Here is a 20874-nt window from a genome sequence, read left to right as displayed (position 1 = left end):
TCGGACTCCCTCACTGCGCTCGGTCGCTATGGCATTATTGGGGGAAATAGTTATGCCCCTCCACTTAAAAAATTCACAAGCCGCCACTGGCTCTCAGTCTGTGTTGGGAACGGGATGGGGGAGCTCAGGCACTGTGGTGGGAGCAGGAGGGGCGGGAACCCTGGGATAGTGGTGGGAGGAGGGTGGGGAGAGCCCAGGGTGTGTGATGGTGTGGGGAGAGCCCAGGGACTGGGAAGGAGTGGGGTGAGGGAGCCCAGCCACTGTGATGGAAGCAGGTGGGGGAGGCCAGGGACTATACTGGGAGTACGGTGCAGTGACAGTGCGCAATAGATACTGTCCATTTGGCATTTTTTGGGGGGCCCAGCCTGCCCAAATTTTGCTCAGGGGGGACCAGGCCAAACATTTTTGAAGACCACTGGCCTAGTGGATTTACAATGTGAGACAACTTCTTTGATTGGCATGCCCGTCAGAGTCTCATATACAAAACAATCCAGTGTGCTTGTGTATGGACATCACACATTTTGCAGCTATCTCTATAAAAAAAATAACACCAACACAGAGGGGCGGGGCAGGGGTTCCCAAACAATTTATTGTTTGCTCAGGGGGACCTTGGCATAACAAGTTTGAAGACCACTGCCCTAGTGAGTGACCCAGCCCATCATCTTTTTAAATCAGTACATTGAGTGCTACGAGGTAGCACTCAAACAACTAAAAACGTATCTCTTCAATTAGTGTAAACTTCTGCAGTAATCCTTTGCTCACTGTATTCTGTTCTCTCGGCGCCTGGATGCCTATGGGATTTGGCGCGGTACAAGCACAATAGCATAACATAACATACAGCGCTTAGAAGTGGCTCTGCATAAATCACCAGGCTATTACTATACCCTCAACATCATTTTTAATCATTGTTCATTTAAATTTGTTATGAATTGTCAGTGGTTTACATAAAAACGTTACAATATCGAAAGCGTTTGCAGTATCAAAACATTTAGGTTCATACATTAGAGTAAAACTCATTAAAAGAACATATTACAACCCCACACATAATGCTGTTAAAAAATGGTTAAGACAAATTTACAAAATGTTAATTTCTTAAAAACGTCAATGAGCTCCCCAGTCTGAGAGCTAGAGATAGAATGATCATGTATGTAAGGTTCCATGTGTTAAAATCGTGGCAAAAATGGCCGTGAACACAAAATATTGTTGCAAAAATGCTGTGGTTTAGACGCTGCAATCCATGTAACGGATGCGGGGGATACCCCCGGAACCCCTGGATCCATTATACCATTTAAGGGAAGCAGGGGATACCCCCGCAACTCCCGCTCCCCTTAAATGGTGTAATTGGGTACACCTTTAACGGGTCAAATCACGGCATTTTAGCCCGCATTCTTTTTTACAGGCGATATTTTTGCCACGATTTTATCACTGCATACCGTATGTAAACAAGTCACTGGAAAAAAGAATGAAAAAAAAACAAGAGCCTAGGATAGACCGCAAATGTGTAAAAAAAGATCTACAGCTATCGACATTAAAAAGGACCTGCCCCCTGCATGTATACCCCGAGTATCTTGCCATCTACTGCAGTCATATCATTAACACATTTTTCAAAAAGCCAGTTAAGAAGCACAGTCAGGCCTGGGCATTGCAATAAGAGATGTTTTAAATCCTTCATAATAATGAGATTTTTACAAAATATACAGAAACCCAAGCTTTTAGCAGACCCTACAGATACTGGCAATTCTGTTTGTATTTATAACACCCATACGAAATCTCATTAACTTGTTACAGCCCTCATGATCAGGACATATCTGAGCATACCTCTCAGCCACCCCATACCTTTTGTGTACCAGACGCATGCTCAAATACAAACAATGTTCCCCATTTGAGCTCTGAGTAGATAGCCAATCATTCTGCAAAATTCTTGTTTTAACACATACAGGATCTTGGATCAGCCAGTCAACATGTACTTCATACTTCTGCATTTTACCCGTGCCGTAGCCTACAAAACGTTTTACAGGATGACCTCCAATAACTCTTGATTTATTTAGTAGACAGTTATATAGAGTTTTCGAGGAGGAGCATATAATTTTCCTGAAGAGTGCCAAGCAGCGCCATACAATAATGCTTTGTAGAGAGGTAAAGCAAAGATCGTCTTCCACCGACCAACCCTCTCAGGTCCAACTTGGGTTCTTCCTCTCTTCTGTCCCTCTCTCTACTTGTGGTGGTCCCCTGGGGTCTAACCTCTCTCCCTGGCTTTTCAACCACTACTTGGCACCTCTTGCCCACTTCATCGCTACTTTCTGCTCCAATTTTCAGTGTTATGCGGATGACACCCAGCTCTCTTTCAGGCTCCCCTCACCCACCACTTCTCCTTCTCCCATACCAGCCTGTCTGGCCGCCGCAATTCAGGAATGGTGTGCCTTCAATGATTTCAGCCTTAATGCCGGTAAGACTGAGATCCTCCTCATTGGGACACTGCTCCCTCTTTTTTTTTCTTTTCTTTTCTTCTCTCTCTCTCTCTCTCCCCCCCCGGCCCCCAGGCTACGAATCTTGGTGTGATCTTCGACTCCACCCCCTCCTTCTCCCCTCACATCTCTGACGTCTCTAAGAAGTCAAAATATCAGCTGCACTTCCTCAGAGGTGTTCGTCCTTTACACACTTTCCCCAGTAGCTCACTGTCTCCAGAGCTCTGGTTCTCTCTAGGCTGGACTACTGCAACAGCCTCTTTCTGCTCCTCTGTATCCTTAGGACTTATCACCTTCGGGCCCCATGTAACCTGCCTGATACCGCATGAACGATGAACGCTAAATACTCCTCTGTAAACTTAGGACTTATCGCATATCGCATTCACGCCCCATGTAACTGCTTAATACCGCATGAACGACATAAGCTGACTGCTCCTCTCTAACCTTAAGTCTTATCACCTTTGGGCCCCATGTAACTGCTTGATACCACATGAACGATGTACACTGACTGCTCCTCTGTAACCTCAGGACTTATCGCCTTCGGGCCCCATGTAACGAAACCGCATGAACGACATACGCTGACTGCTCCTCTGTAATGCCTTGTCGCCTTCGGGCCTCATGTAACTGCTTGATACCAAATGAACGACGTACGCTGACTGCTCCTCTGTAATCTTAAAACTTATCGCCTTTGGGCCCCATGTAACGATACTGTATGAACGACGTACGCCGACTGCTCCTCTGTAACCTTAGGACTTATTGCTTTCGGGCCCCATGTAACTGCTTGATACCGCATGAACGACTTACGCTGACTGCTCCTCTGTAACTTTCACACTTATCGCCTTTGGGCCCCATGTAACTGGTTCTACAGCGCCCAGATGTGCGTGCTTTACAAGTGAAAGACATAAATAATACAATGTTTAAAGAACAAAAAACAATGAAAGAGGGCCTAACTATGTTGGTGGATGTTGTTTTATGTAACACCAATGCCAACAATAAGAACATAGTGGTAGAGGAGGGGTGCTCCAGTTATCCAGCTATAGTAGACAGCCTGATACCCATAGATTCATTGCTTATCAGGGAGATTGTGTACTCAATGTAGAAGATTCTATATTCACTGTGCACAACTTGGTTGATTCAGTCCTCGTCCAACGTGAAGACGTTTTGGAATCGCATGTGGAGGAGACTGGTTCGCCATCCAGAAATAACGGCAATGACCCTCCCAAACAAAGAGTAGGAAATGTAAATCTAAAAAGAAACATCTAAACATAGCTAACAAAAAGAACTGTTCAACAAAACAACAAAAAGAATCAATGGCACTTGCTGAATCATCAACAGAAAGAGTGAGATGTGTTGAATCCGCCGACGCTTTCCGATTGACTAATGAAGATAAGATTAACAACCGTCAGTGTAGCCGGTGAATCCAGATTAGCATTAAAGGTATTGGACAATGACCTTTGGAATCATGGTTAACTAAAATCTCTCAGAACACAGAGGGTAAAAACAAAGTCACATTTGCACTGTGTTATCAAAATACAGATGAGCTAAGGAAGAATGGATTGGGAAGACCTAAGAATAGATGACTATAAAAGAATGGTGATTAAAAAGGAGAAAGAAATAATCTTGTAAGACATACGATTACATCCCGTTTTCTGTGCAGGAATCTAACTGGGCAATAATTCACGTAGTATTGCCCATCATGATATGATATGATATGGCCTTTATAACACGCCTATACAAAAGTCTTTCAAGGTGCGACGAGGCAAGGGAGGGGAAACAGAGGGAAGACATAGATAACGATCCTACTAGGCCAGGTGACATTTTGATCGTGCAAGGGCAGGGGTGGGGGGAAGGGGAAAAGTGTGGGGCAAAAGGGAGGGAGCAGTGCAGTACATAGGATAACAGTAAAATAAAGAAAGACAGTAAATAAAAGTGCACCCAGCTGGTGGCAAGTGCAAGGATAAGTACAGACATCTGGTGTCAAGTGCTAGAAACAGCCCCCGAGTGCAAGGGCTGCCAGGGAGTCATTACAGGTGTGCAACTGGCTGGGAGGGGACCTGGGCCCAAGATTAGAGGATAGCCAGGTAACCCGTGCAGTTTCATATTCAGCCAGGAGATCAGCAGGGGAGAGGATGAGAGAAAGCAGAAGCAAAGAGGAATTTCCTGAGGTGCTTCAGGAACTGGAGATGGTTCTCCTCAAGTTTCAGAGAGGCAGGGAGGCTGTTCCAGAGGGAGGCCCCATTAGAAGAAATAGATCTATCACCAACTCGCTGCTTGGAGAAGCGACTGACCCTGAGGGAGTTGGAGACGGATGAGCGAAGAGGTCAAGAAGGAAGATATTTAGGAAGAGAGAGTTGAAGGTATTGAGACCCCAGGCCCCAGAAGGCCTTGTGAACAATGCAGACAATGCAGAGGTTTTGAACTTGGTCCTTGCCACCACTGGGAGTCAGTGCAGGGATTAGAGTCCTGGAGAGATTTGATCCCTGGGCTTGAGGCCAAGGACAAGCATCGCAGTTCTGTTTTGGATGAGTTGCAGAGGGCGGAGAGTAGAGGCAGGCAGATTTAGAAAGAGGCTGTTGCAGTAGTCCAGCCTAGAGAGCACCAGAGCTCTGGAGACAGAGAGCTTCTGGGGGAAGGAGAGGAAAGGAAGAATACCTGTGAGGAGGTGCAGCTGGTATTGTGACTTCTTAGAGATGTCAGAGATGTGAGGTGAGAAGGAAAGTGTGGAGTCGAAGATGACCTTGAGGTTTTTAGCCTCTGAGGTGGGAGTAGGAAGAGGGCCAAGAGAAGCCGGCCAGAGAATGACAGGAAAGGAGGGAGCAGGTGTGCGGATGAGGAGAATCTCAGTCTTACTGGCATTAAGGCAGAGATCATTGGCGGCACACCACTCCTGGATGGAGGACAGACAGTCAGAGATGAGAGAAGGAGAAGAGGTGGCAAAGGGAACCTGAAAATGAGTTGAGTGTCATCCGCATAGCACTGAAATCTGTGGCAGAGAGCCGCGATGCGGTGGGCAAGAAGGGCCAGGTATTGGTTGAACAGCCAGGGAGCAAGGTTAGACCCCTGTGGAACACCACAGGTAGAGATAGAGATAGAGGAGAAGAAGGACCCAAGTTGGACCTGGGAGGGTCGATCAGAGAGGAAGGAGGTCAGCCAAGCCAGGGCCTGATCGGTGATACTCAGGTTATCACGTAGACGGTGGAACAGGATGGCATGGTTGACCCTGCCAAAGGTAGAAAAGAGATCAAGTAAGATGAGGACACTGGGGGCCTCATTCTGAGTTTGGAGGTAACCAGACCGCTATTTGCGGCATGGCTGCCTCCGAACTCGTCCAAACTCCGGCCTGGTGAATGGAGTAATTACCGGTCCATTCCGAGGTCAGCGGGACCGGTAATTCCCCATTCACCAGGGCCATTCCCCATTCCCATTTGAGCCCCCATAGGGCTCAATGGGAAGGTGGCAATCACGGTGCCGCAAATTGCGGTACCGTTATTGACCCCGGTGTCCCTTGGCGGGTCCCGTCCTTAATGCCTGCTAAAAGCAGGCGTTAAGGAAGGACCCACAAAGGGAACTCGTAGTAGGGCGCAAAGGGTTTACCAGCACCAGTGTCATTACCGGTGCCCGGTATCCCTTTGCGCCCTACTTGTAATGAGGCCCAAGGGGTGTTGGAATCAAGGTTGGAAAGCAGGTCTTCACGGATGTTCAGGAGAGCAGTTCCATGCTTCTGGCATCTCTGAAGCCAGACTGATGGTCATGGAGACAACCAACATATTCAGAGTGAAGATTAAGCTGGGAGATGGCTAGCTTTTCCAGGAGATTGCCCAGGAAGGGAGTGATGGAGATTGGACGATAGTTAGCCGGGCAGAAAGGGTCGGCAGAGGGTTTGTTAAGAAGAGGGTGCACAAGGGAGTGGTTCAGGGGGGAGGGGAGGACTCCAGTGGCGAAGTAGTGGTTGCAGAAATCAGCCAGAGCAGGAGCCAGGGTGTCAATGTGGTCCTTGATGGTTTTGGAGGAACAGGGGTGACCCTGTTTTGATGAGACTTTCCTAGATCGGACTTGTCTGGAAACCTTGTCTGAGGAGAACAGGGGAAAGGCAAAGAAGGAGGGAGGAGAAGAGGCCGAAGAAGGACCAGAGGAAGAGCAGGGAGTAGAGAGAGGAGAGAGGAGGGGGAGAGGAAGAGAGAAAGGACAGGATGTCCTGAGTTTTAGAGATGAAATGAGAAGCCAGGGCCGTGCAGAGGGCCTGGGAGGGGACAGGAGAGGTAGAGACTGCAACAGGATTGGCCTGCTGCTGCAGATTTTAAAGAGTTTGCCCGAGTTATTAGATGCCGCAGAGACGCTGGCTTGGATGTAGGTATTGCCTTTGGAGCAGGCGGCAGGCCAGTTTGTCAGAGGATGTACCGGAAGCAGACCATTTCCTCTCAGCCACCCTGCACTTGCGTTTAAGGGTGATGAGGTCTGAGTCATACCAAGAGTTGCACTTGGCTTTGGGCTTCAAGCGGAACCTCATGACAAGGGCAAGAACATCAAGAGTATCAAGAATAGAAGAGTGGAGCATAGAAAGGGCTGTGTCAGGGTGTGAGTCAGCCAAGGGGGGGGGGTGAGAAAGTGGCAGCTAAAGCCTCAACTGACACACTCTTCATGGGTCGAATAACCGAGAAGGTAGGTGGCAGTGCTGGAGTTGGCTTGGCCTGAGGGGTAGAGAGAGTGAGCTGGGAGGAAAGGAGAAAGTGATCACTCCAGGAGAGAGGACTGGTGAAAGGGATCGAGAGGGGAATGTCTGAAGAGATCAGAACTTCGTGAGGGTGCCCTGCAGAGTGAGTCGAGCCAGAGGGGAGAATAGAGAGTGAGAGAGAGTCGTAGATGTCACGAAAGAGTCCAGTGGAAGGACAGGAATCATCCAGGTGGATGTTGAAGTCTCCAAGAAGGAGGAGTTGAGTGGTTGAGACCAGGAGGGAAGAGGAGAGGTCCGCCTACTCAGAGAGGAAGGAGGAGATCTGACCATGTGGCCGATAGATGGTAGCCACAGTAAGGCAAGGGCCAGGAGAGAGAGAGCCTGCAGACAAGGCATTCAAAAGAGGAGTAGGCATGCGTAGGAATGACAGAGGCAGGAATCCACTCACGGCTACACCCCCTCCGGAACGGTTGAATCTGTGCGCAGAGATGATCTTGCCGCCATCAGGGAGGAGGGTGTCAAAGCTTGTGACAGAGCTGGCCATGAATCATTTCTCGGTGAGACCGAGGACATCTAGGTCAAGTTCCTCCAGGAGGCAGCATGTCAGAGGAGTGTTTGACAGCTGAGCCAGAGTTTGGAACCTATCCTACCCATCACTGAACCTATCCTGGCTTACAGGAACAAGTTCTCAGAAATAGTTTATGATTTCATGAAAGCTTCCCCAACAACAACTAGTAAAAACCAAGTAAGTGTAAGAAAGCCAATAACAACATGAGTAATGAGGCAGGAGTTGATATTGAGAATGAAGATTCCCCCTGCTAATAGCGCAGGGAGCTCTTGATTCTATTAAAGACAAGGAGGCGAGCATTATGCTTCATCTTCTTATTTATTTGCTCTCCAGCAGTTTCAACAAAATCAAACAAAAAGTCCATCTTTCTGATGGCTCAAAACATTTTTTCTTTTTTTTTTTTTTTTTTCAAAACTTCATTTCAAAACTCCATTTCCCATCATCCTAGGCCCTGAACCCCGTGTCCTGGTCACGTGACCTAGTCCTTCCTCTTCCTGTAAACCTCCTCTTCTTTGACTGCAATGCAACTGATAACGTAAACATCTCCTGAACTAACACTCGATCCTGGAGGTCTCTGAACTGTAGAACTGTGGAACGAATCTCTCGCCTCGGAACTGCGATCTCGATCCATGTTTCTTGAGCTCACTCAGCCGTTCTTCTGGTCCTCTCCTAAGATGGAAACAACAGAACATGTTAGGGCGGCGGATACACACCCTATTCTTGGGAAAATTGAATTTGTTATACACTCCGTACATGTCTGCACGTAATCACATCATTTCATATCATTCTCCCGTGTATCTCGGGTGGGAAATTAATGCTCGCCTCCTTGTCTTTAATAGAATCAAGAGCTCCCTGCGCTATTAGCAGGGGGAATCTTCATTCTATGGCAAGACGGAGGCGAGCATTATGCTTGTTCAAAGCTTCTTACCATAGCTTCTGCTAGTGTATTAATTGGCTTAAAATAAAACGTCCTAAACGTGTTATCACTCGCCCAATCGGCTGCTTTCAAAACATCTTGCAATGTCGCCCCTTGACGGATTGCTCTGGATGCCCCTGCTCCACGCACGGAATGGGCTCCAAACCTCGTCATGTCAATCCCTGCTAGGCTCATGACTTCTCTAACCCATCTCGCTATAGTGGCTGTTGCTACGCCCTTATGAGGTTTCCTGCGCGCTATTAGCAATTGCGTTGTCCCCGACGGTCTCAGCTCCGCCGTCTTATTTATATATTCTCTAATGCATGAGGCTACGCACCATTTAGGATGATCTTGCATGTATGGATACGTTATTGATGAGGAGTCTGTTTTTGTCCTCCTGGCCAGATGAAAGGTCACACCGTCTGGCCCGTATACTATTCTGTCTACCTCCAATGCCCTGACGTCTGCAACTCTCCTGCATGAGATCATGCATAGAAGCATTGCTAATTTCTCTGATAGTCTTCCTAGCGATAGGTATCTATTACTGGGCCAGTCGGCTAATAAACGAAGCACGACTGTCACGTCCCATAGCGATTTGTATCTCGGCTGCGGTGGCTTCCTGTATTTTATCCCTTTCAGGAGTCTAATTACTGCCACGTTCTCGCCCACTGGAACTCCTTCAATAGGCAAATGGCCTGTAGATATCGCGGATCTATATACCCCTATCGTGCGGTAGGCTTTACCGTCCTGCAGAAGTTCCGCTAGGAAGTTCACGATCTCTACTAGAGGGGCAGAAACGGGATGAAAACCTCTTGACTTGCACCATCTAGCCCATCTGCCCCAAGCTGCATCGTAGCTCCTTCTAGTCGAGGGAGCCCATGATTCTGCGATGAGACTCGCAGCTTGTGCTGAAATTCCCGGGAGATTCCAACGTCTCCTGCTATCTTGCACGCCATTAGCGGCATCTTCCCCTTCACTCTCAGAGGGTGATACGATCCAATTGGGTCCGTGAGGAGGCCTTCCTCTTGCGGCAACACTCGCGGGTGGTCCGCCATTAGTTCCATCAAGGCGGGAAACCAGACCTGAGATTTCCATATCGGAACTACTATGATCAGAATCACTCCTTCCTTGCGTACCTTCGCTAGCACTCTGCTTATCATTATGAAAGGAGGAAAAGCATATAGCGTTTGCCCTCTCCAGTCTTGCAGAAAGGCGTCCGTCCCCGCTGCTGCTGGGTCCGGTCTCCAGCTGAAAAACTTGCTCATCTGCGCGTTCAGTCTGGACGCAAACAGATCTGCGTGAAACGGTCCCCAGAGCTTCTCTATCTGCTGAAAAGTCGCTCTGTGTAGCCTCCAGTCGCTGGAGTCTGTGAGATGTCTGGAGTTCCAGTCCGCCACTACGTTCTGGGCGCCTGGTAGATATTCTGCCGTAACTGCCGTGCCCGACTCCAGACAGGAGTGCCAGAAGTCCTTGGCTATCTCCGCTAACAATCTGGACTTCGTCCCACCTAAATGATTTATGTACTTGACTGCTGAGATGTTGTCCATCTTCAGCAGTATGCATGAATTCACCTTGTCCTTGGTGAAAGCCTTGATAGCAAAAGAGCCGGCCAGAAGCTCCAGGCAGTTTATGTGTAGGTTGAGTTCCTCCGAGCTCCATCTGCCTCCCGTTTGGAGTTCTCCGCAACGGGCACCCCAGCCTGCCCTGCTGGCGTCCGATTCTATTATCATGTCCGGGCGGTCGCCGAAAATGGCTCTGCCGTTCCACGCCTCCATGTTCTGGAGCCACCACTCTAGCTCTGTTCGGGCTTCTTGGTCTAGCTGCACTAGCTGGTGATAGCCGAGCCCTTGCTGGAGGTGTCTTATTTTCAACCTCTGGAGCGCTCGGTAATGTAGGGGCCCTGGGAATATCGCTTGAATTGACGATGCGAGCAAGCCCACTATCCTTGCGATTGTTCGCAGAGATGCGGTCGGACTGGCGAGGCAGGTTCTTATTTCTCTCCGGATATCCCGAATCTTCCTGCTCGGCAGCTCCAGGGTCGCCGACCTGGTATCTATTATGAAGCCTAGGAACTCTATCCTCCTGGCTGGTATAGTTTCGGATTTCTCTTTGTTCACGAGAAAACCTAGAGACGTCAGTAGGTTCGCAACCCATCTGGTCTGATACTGCAGCGCCTCTTCGCTGCTCGCCATTATTAGGATATCGTCTAGGTATACGATGATCCGAATACCCTTCTCCCTGATTGCTGCTGCCACTGGTCTCATCAGTTTCGTGAATGCCCAGGGAGCGGACGCTAGTCCGAACGGCATCGTGGCAAACTGCCATAACTGCCCGTCCCAGTCGAAAGCTAGAAAGGGTCGGTATTCTCGATCCACTGGGACCGTAAGATAGGCGTCTTTCAGGTCTATTCTTGTGAGCCAGTCGCCCTGTCGGAGCGTGTCTCTGAGTTGGTGAGTCCCTTCCATCTTGAAGTGGTTGTAAACTACCCACTCGTTCAGGCCCTTCAGATTTATTACCGGCCTCGCTTTCTCTTTCCTGTGTACCAGGAACATATTGCTTATAAATTTCGGAGCTACGCACGGTTCGATGGCTCGTTTCTCTGCTAAACTCTGGAGTTCTGTTCGCAGCCGGTCTGCTTCTGCTCGCGCTGCTACTATCGGATTGGGGTTTTTGTACTGGATTGGGATCTGTGTAAATTGAATGTGCAGGCCCTTGACTGACTGAAGCACCCACGCGTCGCAGGAAAGCGCGCGCCAGTTCTCCCAGTACTTCGCTGTCCTCCCCCCTACCGCAGGATAAGCGGATGGTCTCACCTGTGGGAACGTATTGTCCTCTTCCCTGTCCTCTGCCTCGCCTTCCCCTGGGGAAGCGGCCTCTGGGTTGGAAGAAGGTGTCTGGCTTCTTATCTTCCCAGTATTGCGCTCTGTTCGATTGAGGCCTTCTGGCTGTCTGATAGCGACCGGTCGCTCGGCCTCTGTAGCGGCCGGTCCCTCCAAAAACCCTTCCGGGGAAGATCTTCCTAATGGAGGCTTGCGCTTTCTCCAATGAGGTGTAGGTTCCTACGAATCTCCCCATCTCTTTTCCGAAAGTCTCGCCGAACAGAAGTCCCTGCGCGGCCTCTCCTGCCTCGTAGGAGGATAGATCTCCTAATTTTTGGTCTATCTTCAATAGAAGTCCCCTTCTGCGCTCCGAGGAAATGGCGCAGTTCGCGTTGCCTAACAGGCAAACGGCTCTTTGGGCCCAGTTCGCTAGCACCTCCGGGTCGATCTCCTCTCCTGTATCTTTCGCTCGCTCTGCCAGGTCCATGATCTTGGCCAGAGGGCCTGCCAGATCCAGGACCTTCTCCTGGCAACTCCTCCAGGAGCGATCGATCCCCTTCCTAGGGTCTCTGTTCGATTTCGCTACGAACGCTAGCATCTTTGGATCTAACTCCGGCGCTTCTGCTACCTTCCCTGGGAGTTCCGGTCTGGGGCATTCTGCCTTCATTCTTTGCCTCACTTCCTTATCTAAGGCCTTGCGCAGTCTCTGCGACATGTATCGTGCCACCCTCGGAGACGGCACCCATTCCGACGATCTCGGGTTTCTAATCTCCTCGGGCTGGAACATATCTGAGGTTTCCTCCTCTAAATGATTCAGCTTTCTCAGTCTCTTTTTCGGAGGCGTTAAGCTCCCTTCGTCTCCGTGTTTATCTTCGTCCTCTTGCGAGGACGTCGGAGATTCTATGGGCTCCTCCTCTTGAGGGCACTCCTCTCCTGTATCTCCCATATTATCGTCCCCTGGGTAGGGGGTCATGAGGCTCGGCACCTCCGACTTGGCCATAAATGCTTCTCTGAGCCTATTGAAAGCGTCGGATGCCTCCGGGGCCTTAGGATTCGCCCCTTCCAATTGGCCCGGGGGGTCAGAAGAGTTCGCGCTCTTCCGGGCCTTCGTACACCCCTGTGGGCTCTCCGGCATGGCCCTGGTGGACGTGCTTGTCGACGGTATGGTGCTTATGTCCTTCTGGCTTAGGAATGTCTCAATTGTTAGCAGGCGGTCCTGCAGGGGTTTGACTCCTATAGCCACTGCCTCGATGAGTGAATTACCTAGCACGTCCTTGAAGCTCTGAGCCAGCTCTTCCGATTGCGTGGCTTCCTGCTCCTCTTCACTCCACTCAAACTCGGCCATGATACGTGCTGGTAGGTGCCTGATAATACCTGATCGGTGTAAGGGAACGTCCACTTCTCACTCTTTTTCCTGAGGCTGCACCTGGCTGCGAAGCAGCTCTTTCAACTTTCAGCGGAAGCACTGAGTCTACAATTCGCTCTCGAGGCGTTCTCTGGTAACAGTATTGATATCACTCTGCGTGCCGATTTCTTCGGCTAAGCTCCGCCCCCGCGGGTGGGGGATGGGGAGGAGGGTTAACTTTCTCGCTCTTCACGAGGGTGGGGGACCCGCGTCCTCGCTGTCGGCGCGAGTGCGAGCCCCGGCCTCGCTGACCCCTGGAGTGCTGATAGTGCAGCACGGGGTCTAAAACAAACTAAAGTAACGGATTTTCGAATCCTGGCTACGCTGCGCGATCCCTACGCGCTGCTCTGGTGATTGGTCATGAGAAACGCAATCTATTATCACTATAATCGGTAACCCCACACAAAAAACTGGCGGAAGAGCGCAGCTAAGTGAAAAGGGTACTTATCTCTTGGAGAGCAGGAAAAGAAGAGGAGGTTTACAGGAAGAGGAAGGACTAGGTCACGTGACCAGGACACGGGGTTCAGGGCCTAGGATGATGGGAAATGGAGTTTTGAAATGAAGTTTTGAAAAAAAAAAAAAAAAAAGAAAAAATGTTTTGAGCCATCAGAAAGATGGACTTTTTGTTTGATTTTGTTGAAACTGCTGGAGAGCAAATAAATAAGAAGATGAAGCATAATGCTCGCCTCCGTCTTGCCATAGAATCTAGACAAACGCATTGTTGAAGAGCTAACAAAGCACCTGAAAAAGCGTTCCAGAGTGTGTGAGATCAAACCCCCTATCGGATACCAGTGATGAAGTAGACTGACAACAAATATCATCATACAGACAGATTGGACTTTGTCATGGAATACGCGAGGCCATCACTCGTTTTTGTCTAATGAAGAAGGTCTTGCTTTTGTATTGGATGTTGACATCTTTGCATTACAGGAAACTTGTTTAATGAATAATCTTGCCATGGATTGTTATTCTATTGTCCAAATAAAAGCAAAAATAAATGAGAGAGGCATATCCTTTGGAGGCTTGATCTTGGGGGCAAAAGATTATTTGAAGCTGACTGAATACCGTCTTTTAGATGATTATCCTCATATGGTAGCTGGGATATTGGAAGTTAAAGTAGAAGACATGGAGCAATTGCTGCTTATTTTAAACGTGTACCATGCTCCAGACAACAGATTGACCCTGGGAGTCATAGACGGGTTAGAACAGATTCTAGAAGATTGGACTTTATTTATTTATTATAATGCGCCAAACGCCCATAGCCCCCAAGGCGCACACAAAACAAAACAAACCTTGAAATTAGACACAAGACCAATTGGAAGGCGACATAGCCGCTAGTTTTAGCCAAAGAGGTCTGTTTTAACTGCTTTTTTAAAGCAAGACATGGAAGTGATGGATCTTATTGTGATTGGAAGACCATTCCATTCTTTGGATGCTCGCATCCAATAACTACATCCACCAAATCTGGATAGCTTAAAACGTGTTTGTTTGAATTTATGATGGCCACCTGATTTTAAGGAGCGAACAGGTTTATCGGGTTTCAGTTGTTTCATTAGATAGAATTGGGCGATAGAAGACCAACATTTGTAAGCCAGTGTGAGAATCTTGTGAGAAATCCTACGCACCACAAGCAACAAGTTTACGTTTTTCCTGGCCTCAGAGACATGATCATGTTTTTGTAGCCCTAAGACAACGCAGACTGGGCTGTTCTGAACCAACTGCAAAGACTGAATGTTTGACTTGGTGGTCCCTGCCAAACGACTAGTGCAGTAGTCAAGTCTCGAATGAACAAGGACCGAGGCAAGTGTAGATCTATTTTCAATGGAAATGTAAGGCCTGATTTGGTTAAGGAGTTTAATCACGTATCCACATGTGGCTCTAATGTGGGATACCTGGTTTTTCATATTTAGCTCTGCGTCCACGTAGACGCCCAGTGTTTTGACATGGGTGGACACAGGGATCTGGCTATTGGCAATGGTAAAGTTGTTGTGGGAGTCATCAAGTTGGTTTAACCTGTAACTAGTCGCTACAATTAGATGTTCAGTGTTGCTTCAGTGAGTTTGTAATCATCCAAGACTGGATTGCTGAGTAGACTTCGTTAAGTGTCTCAGAGTACAGATTGTAGTTTCCTGAGAGTTTGAAGACCTCGTGGGTATCAGCTGCATATTTCGTATGGTGGACACCCAGGCGGTCGAGCAGATCCAACAGTGGCCTATATAGTTATTGAACAGCATCAGAGAAATGCAAGAACCCTGGGGGTCTCCTGCAGTAAGAATATCAAGATGAGACTGAGCGCTGTCCACGGCCACTCTTGGTACCCGAGGAAAGATGCTGCCCAGTCAGCTGCCCCCGGGTAGAGCCGGCCAGATTCCTCAACCTGTTGACAAGAATGGCATGGGCGACCAGGTCGAAGGCTGCCAACAGGTCCAGGAGCATCTACAGTGCTGGGTGGCTATCACCCACGATACTAGCCAGGGTATACTTGAGATCCTGCTCGAAATCCAGATACTGTTTTTCTCCATGAATTCCTGAAGTTGAAGGTATGCCACGTTGTCCAGTACTTTCACCAAAAAGGGAACGTTTGTGATAGGGTGGTAATTTTTTGCTAGTAGTGGGTCAAGATTTTTTTTATAAGGAGGGGAGTTACCCAAACCTCCTTAAGGGAAGGTGGCACTACGCCTTCTATAAATGATAAATTAACCATCCTGGTAATCCAGAGGATTAGAAGGAACATAGATTCTTTGATGATACTTGCAGGACATAAGTCCCCCCTACAGGGCGTTGGTTTAAGTCTAGCCATGACACTGCAAATCTCTGTCTCTGAGCACTGTTTGAACTCTAATTTCTGCGTCATTGTGTGGAGCGGCATCATTGTGCCACATAGAGGATTGTTAGCAGCTGCGTCATTGTGCCACAGAGAGGATTGATAGGAGCGACATGATTCTGCGTCATTGTGCCACAGAGAGGATTGTTAGCAGCTGCGTCATTGTGCCACAGAGAGGATTGATAGGAGCGGCATGATTCTGCGTCATTTACCACAGAGAGGATTGTTAGTAGCTGCGTCATTGTGCCACAGAGAGGATTGTTAGGAGCAGCATGATTCTGCGTCATTGTGCCACAGAGATGATTGTTAGGAGCTCCATCATTGTGCCACAGAGAGGATTGTTAGGAGCGACATGATTCTGCAACATACCGGTTCGTTTCCGCTTGTTAGGGAGACCTCTCTGTTTAGGCTGAATTTCCTAACCTAGTGAGTCCCCCAGCAGCTTTGCTGGATTTTTGCGTTTTATTTTGTTCTCCTGCCAATAGTGAGACTCTTTTACCCTCACTCTGGGACATGATTTGAGTGTGTTTCTTTGATTCTAGATGTGTTTAATGGGCTATGGGGTCTTTTACTCCACAGGGCTTCATGTGTTTTTGTGATGTGTGTTACAAAGCACCCTCAGTGCAGTAACACAGGGGTGTCATAGTGACTCCCCAGTATAGACTCCATACCCTGGGACTGACTACTGTCACCCAGGGTCTGTAAAGTCACCATTGACTTCACTAGTCTTAAATTCTGAACAGAGCCAGTACAAACCATCATATTGTGGACGTACTGGCTGGGGCAATTCGATTGCCCCGGGGTCTGTTAGTCGAGGGGGCACGTCTCCGTCCCCCCTGATCGAGTTTTGGCTGGTGGCAGTGGATACTACTTTTTATATTCAACCGCAAATATTTCTCTATGGGATTTTCCCATTGTTCGAGGCTACTATCTTTATTTATTTAATTACATTTCAATAGCCTCGAACATACCGCCGGTTTATTTAATTAATATTCATTCTCTGGTTGGTATTTTTTTGCCAAAACTCGGTTCTAAAATGGCGTTTGTGTTCTCTTCTGTGACTCCAACCCAAGTCGACCCCTTTGTTCCACTTTTTGGCGGGCTTCTCCACAGAAGCCCTCCAAAGTAGTGCCACTCTGTCTGGGGTACTTAGGAGGGGTGGAGGGGGATTTAGGCACCTGGACTGAGTTGCCTAGGCAACTCAAGTCGCACTCCGTCCTGATTGGCCCAAGTGGTGAGCCGGCCGGCTCACCACTTAGCATGTTTGAGTGACAGCTAGGCTGAGTGAATGGGGGTTTTCTGCATAAAAGCAGGGCTTTGGGGACTGGAACTTCAGAAGTCGCCACAGGACCTAAGAATCCGACGAGGGAGAAGCTGAGCCAACCTGCCACGATGACACCACCGGTGGAGCCCTGCTGGACCGTCTCACCACTTTTCCCAACGACAGAGGAGATCTCCCGCCGGAGAGTCTTCTTCCTTTGACTGGTGGGGATAACCAGTTTCACCGTCTTTTCACCTTCCCGACGTATCTCATGGCCACCTTGCCTGTGCCAAGCACCCCGGCAACCGGGATACCACGTTTTTTCCATGACCGCGAATGAAAGGGTAATACCTTTAACCGGAAAACTCTGCGGCTGGTTTCTTCCCTGGCAGTGCAAAGACCTTCATCTCTCCTCCAAGTCAAGATCTTCTCTTCCCATGGATGACGACAAAACTTGCACCCGCTGCCAGGAACAACTGCCACCGCTGGAGGATCCTTCCCACTTAATGTATCATGTCCCGCCCGGCTTCCCTTGCCACCGACTGTACGGGGTAGATTTAGCCCCGGCTTTCGAACCTGGGTTAGCCTGGGACACCCTGGCTAAATTTTCCTAAAGCCTCTCTAAACTCTTTTTGAACCCTCTGCAAGACTTTCTAAGCCTAGTGTAACTGTGTGATCTTGCGCGCATTTGTGCTCTGCTCTCTCTAAGAGTGGGCCCAGCCTATGACCTTTGGCTCACAAGTGACCTTTGCTCTTCTGCCTTGCTAATAGTGTTCCTAAAGCTTAGAGTGGTGTACCTTCCCATATTCTGTCTTTTTCCCTCCCTTCTTCATGAACTTGTTAGAGTGCCATCTATAGTAAAGCACTCACCTCTGTATGAAAATAAGTGGTGTTAACTAAGACCTATCTGATAAGGAATAAGGGTTGTACATATTAGAATAGTAACTGTGTTTAGAGTGTTTTACAATAAGAGTGCTGGAGTGGAGTGTTTCAAATAGTGTATTTTTAAATAAATAATTATATACTTGGATACCAAAGCTCTGGTCAGTGTTTGCTTGTATTATTGTGTCTAGGTGCCTATTGTGTGAAGGCAAGCGTCCCCAACCAGCACGATCCTCCCCGCAATGAGAGACAATGAAGGACTCTCCCAGGATGGGAATAAGGCCAAGACAAAGTTCGGGTGAGCGTAAATGGGAGTTTATCAATCAGAATAGGGCATGCAAAGAACTCTGCAAACTCCGAGAGCGCTCTGTCTGACAATAGCAAAGACAGGTGTATATATTTACAAAAAACGTCATCAAAACCTACACACTATAGGGGGCACAAGTTCAATGGGATTGGGTGGCGACGACCAGCTATAGGTGCTGCTGTGATGTGGTTGGTCTTGGCTGGAGGACGTCACTGGTCAGCCTCGTGGGTTGGGCTGGGCCTGGCGTGTCAGCTGGGTCCATCTGGGCGGTGTTGTTGTGCCACTGTGGCCAGTGTCAGAGATGAATGCCTTTTCCTGACTTCTTTGCCCTCGGCCATGCACACCGCAGTCATTCAGTCATTGCAATATTATATTCTCTGGTAAATCTTCCAATAGGTTATTCTAAAGGTTAATGCAACACAGGAGGAATGCACCTTGAGAGGGGTTTGATGGCGATTCATCAGTACATGGTTACCAGTGTCCTGTTGACCGGGTACCATAGGTCGTGGGGCTGGGTCTCAGGGCCTGGGACAGGCGGTACATGTCTTTTTGTCTTGTTAGAAGTCGTTATGAATGTGCTGCTGGATGTTGCCATAGTATTGGGTGTCCTAATGTTACAGGGGCCATTAACCTAAGGTGATCCGGTGGGTTGTGGGGTTTAAGAGAGGGCGCCTTTGGATTTGTGTATTCAGGCAGAGGTTTACTACTGGGCTGTAAATAATACAGGTGGCGGGCCGTGGCCTTGGGTGCTGCAGAGGGGAATACAAATCTTTGAAGCGGCTCCAGCCTAGTTGGGGGAGGTGGAGCAGCGCGGCGCGGGCCACTGCCCTCTCGTCTGGCAGGCTCCACTGGGTGGGAGGGGGAATGGCCTTGCATAAACTCACAAAGGCATCTTCCTTGTGTGTTGCCGATTTGCGATGAAAGCATCATAAACATTCAAATAACATACAATACTAATTGAGTCATTTCAAAGCTCACATCTTAACATTGCTAATGCCTCTCCAATTTAGCCAGTCCGAGCACATTATTTGTACAATATGTTTTAACAACTACAACATTGTGTTATATGCATATACATTTGCAGTTAGTGAGGTAGTAGTGAGGTTGGTGGAGCACATAGAAAACGACTCGCCACCGTACGTGACGGTAGTGGCACATAAGGGGCTTGGACATACACACATGAAGGTTGCATTCTCGTGCGCCCTTTACATGAGCCCTCAATTTGGTTGCATTTGTCTTTCTCTGCACTCTAGCAGCATTAGTTTGGTTATGGCGCGGGACCGTGGGGTGTAAACTTTTCAATGATACGCATAACAAATAACCCCCCGAGACGCTTCTACTATTTGTACATAACTGCAGTGATGTGGGTGCTTCATTGCTAATGCCATGTAAACATGCATTCTACCATATTTATACATTTTACAGGTTTTTTAGTCAAAGAGGTTTGTGGAGAAAATGCATCCATTGCAGGTAGTTTTGTCATTAGTATTTGGGAACTTTTGCTTTTATCTGAGGGCCATTTTACATTTCTCTTCCTACCCAGGCTCTGCTGGCCGGGTCATGCTGGGAGCAGCGATACACTGCGGAAGGTGAAATGTTACAGTGTTGGTATCTTACAGTAGCTCATGTCCGTCTCGTTCGTGGGAACGGGCTCACAGCGGATCTGCCAGGGAGCTGCGGCCACAGGGATAATTGAAACTCTCCAAAGGTGGGGGTCGCGCTGCAGTGCGCCGAGCTCACACCATCTTTATTAGACAAAATGGATTCAGAGGCCTAGCTAAATTCAATACGTTTGGGCAATGTCTTCAGCAGGTGAGCCATCCACCACCTGGGCCCTGGTGGTAAGGAGGGGACGCCCGATGAGCCATGGCCCTCACCTGGGGAGGGGATGTAGGCAAGGGCGGTCTTTTGGACCAATCCTCCCCTACATGTGTATACTTCGCATACTGCCTAACTCTTCTTGAGGGAAGTCTGACTGCTCAGCCACAGCTACCAGGTAAATCTGGGTGGTACAGACTGCTACCAAGTGGGTTTACTGCTAACACCTGTAGTCCTAAATCTTTTGCAGTGTTCCCAAAGGGAACTGCACAGTTTTCTGCCTAACACCGCTGGATATTCTTATTACGGCCCATAATCTTGTTGGCAGACTCCTCTTGGATGGATTGGCCCAAGAGGAATTATATTCAATGTTAACGGTAACATTACATTTCCCTTCTACTTCTTTTAGGATTTTAAAGAGTTCACCTGTTCTTGACTTGAGATATGCAGATGTTTCTACGATGATCACTTTTTTGTAGTTATTCACTGCCATTTTATAGTTAGCAAGAGCTTCAGGATTCCGGCATTCAAGCCATTCTCTTTCACATGTTTTTGAAGCTCTATTCCTAATTTTGGGCGATTTAAATTACCAACGATTTAATATACTACCAAAACAATGTATTGAATGTATTACAACGTCTACTAACCAAAGAAATGCAACGATCATCCACTACATTGAGAAGGATAATATATCTTGTGAACCATGCTTAGCATTAATTGGGGTCAATCGTCTTTATCAATTGTACACAAATTTGGGCACCTTATGCTCCAAGTCTTTTACATGGTCTGTAGGGAATAGAACTTCTTGGATTGATGTATACTTTTCCCTGTATCGAAGTTTCTTTTGTTAGGCGATTTGCTTCTTATCTCAACAAGACTTAGTGATTATGTCAAAAAAATCTAGCTTAAAGTAAAAATGGCAGGCCAAACTATCGTA

The sequence above is a fragment of the Ambystoma mexicanum genome, chromosome 4q (assembly GCF_040938575.1).
Source record: "Ambystoma mexicanum isolate Mex_15411 chromosome 4q, UKY_AmexF1_1, whole genome shotgun sequence".
NCBI lineage: Eukaryota > Metazoa > Chordata > Amphibia > Caudata > Ambystomatidae > Ambystoma > Ambystoma mexicanum.
Note: the sequence above shows the minus strand (reverse complement) of the source record.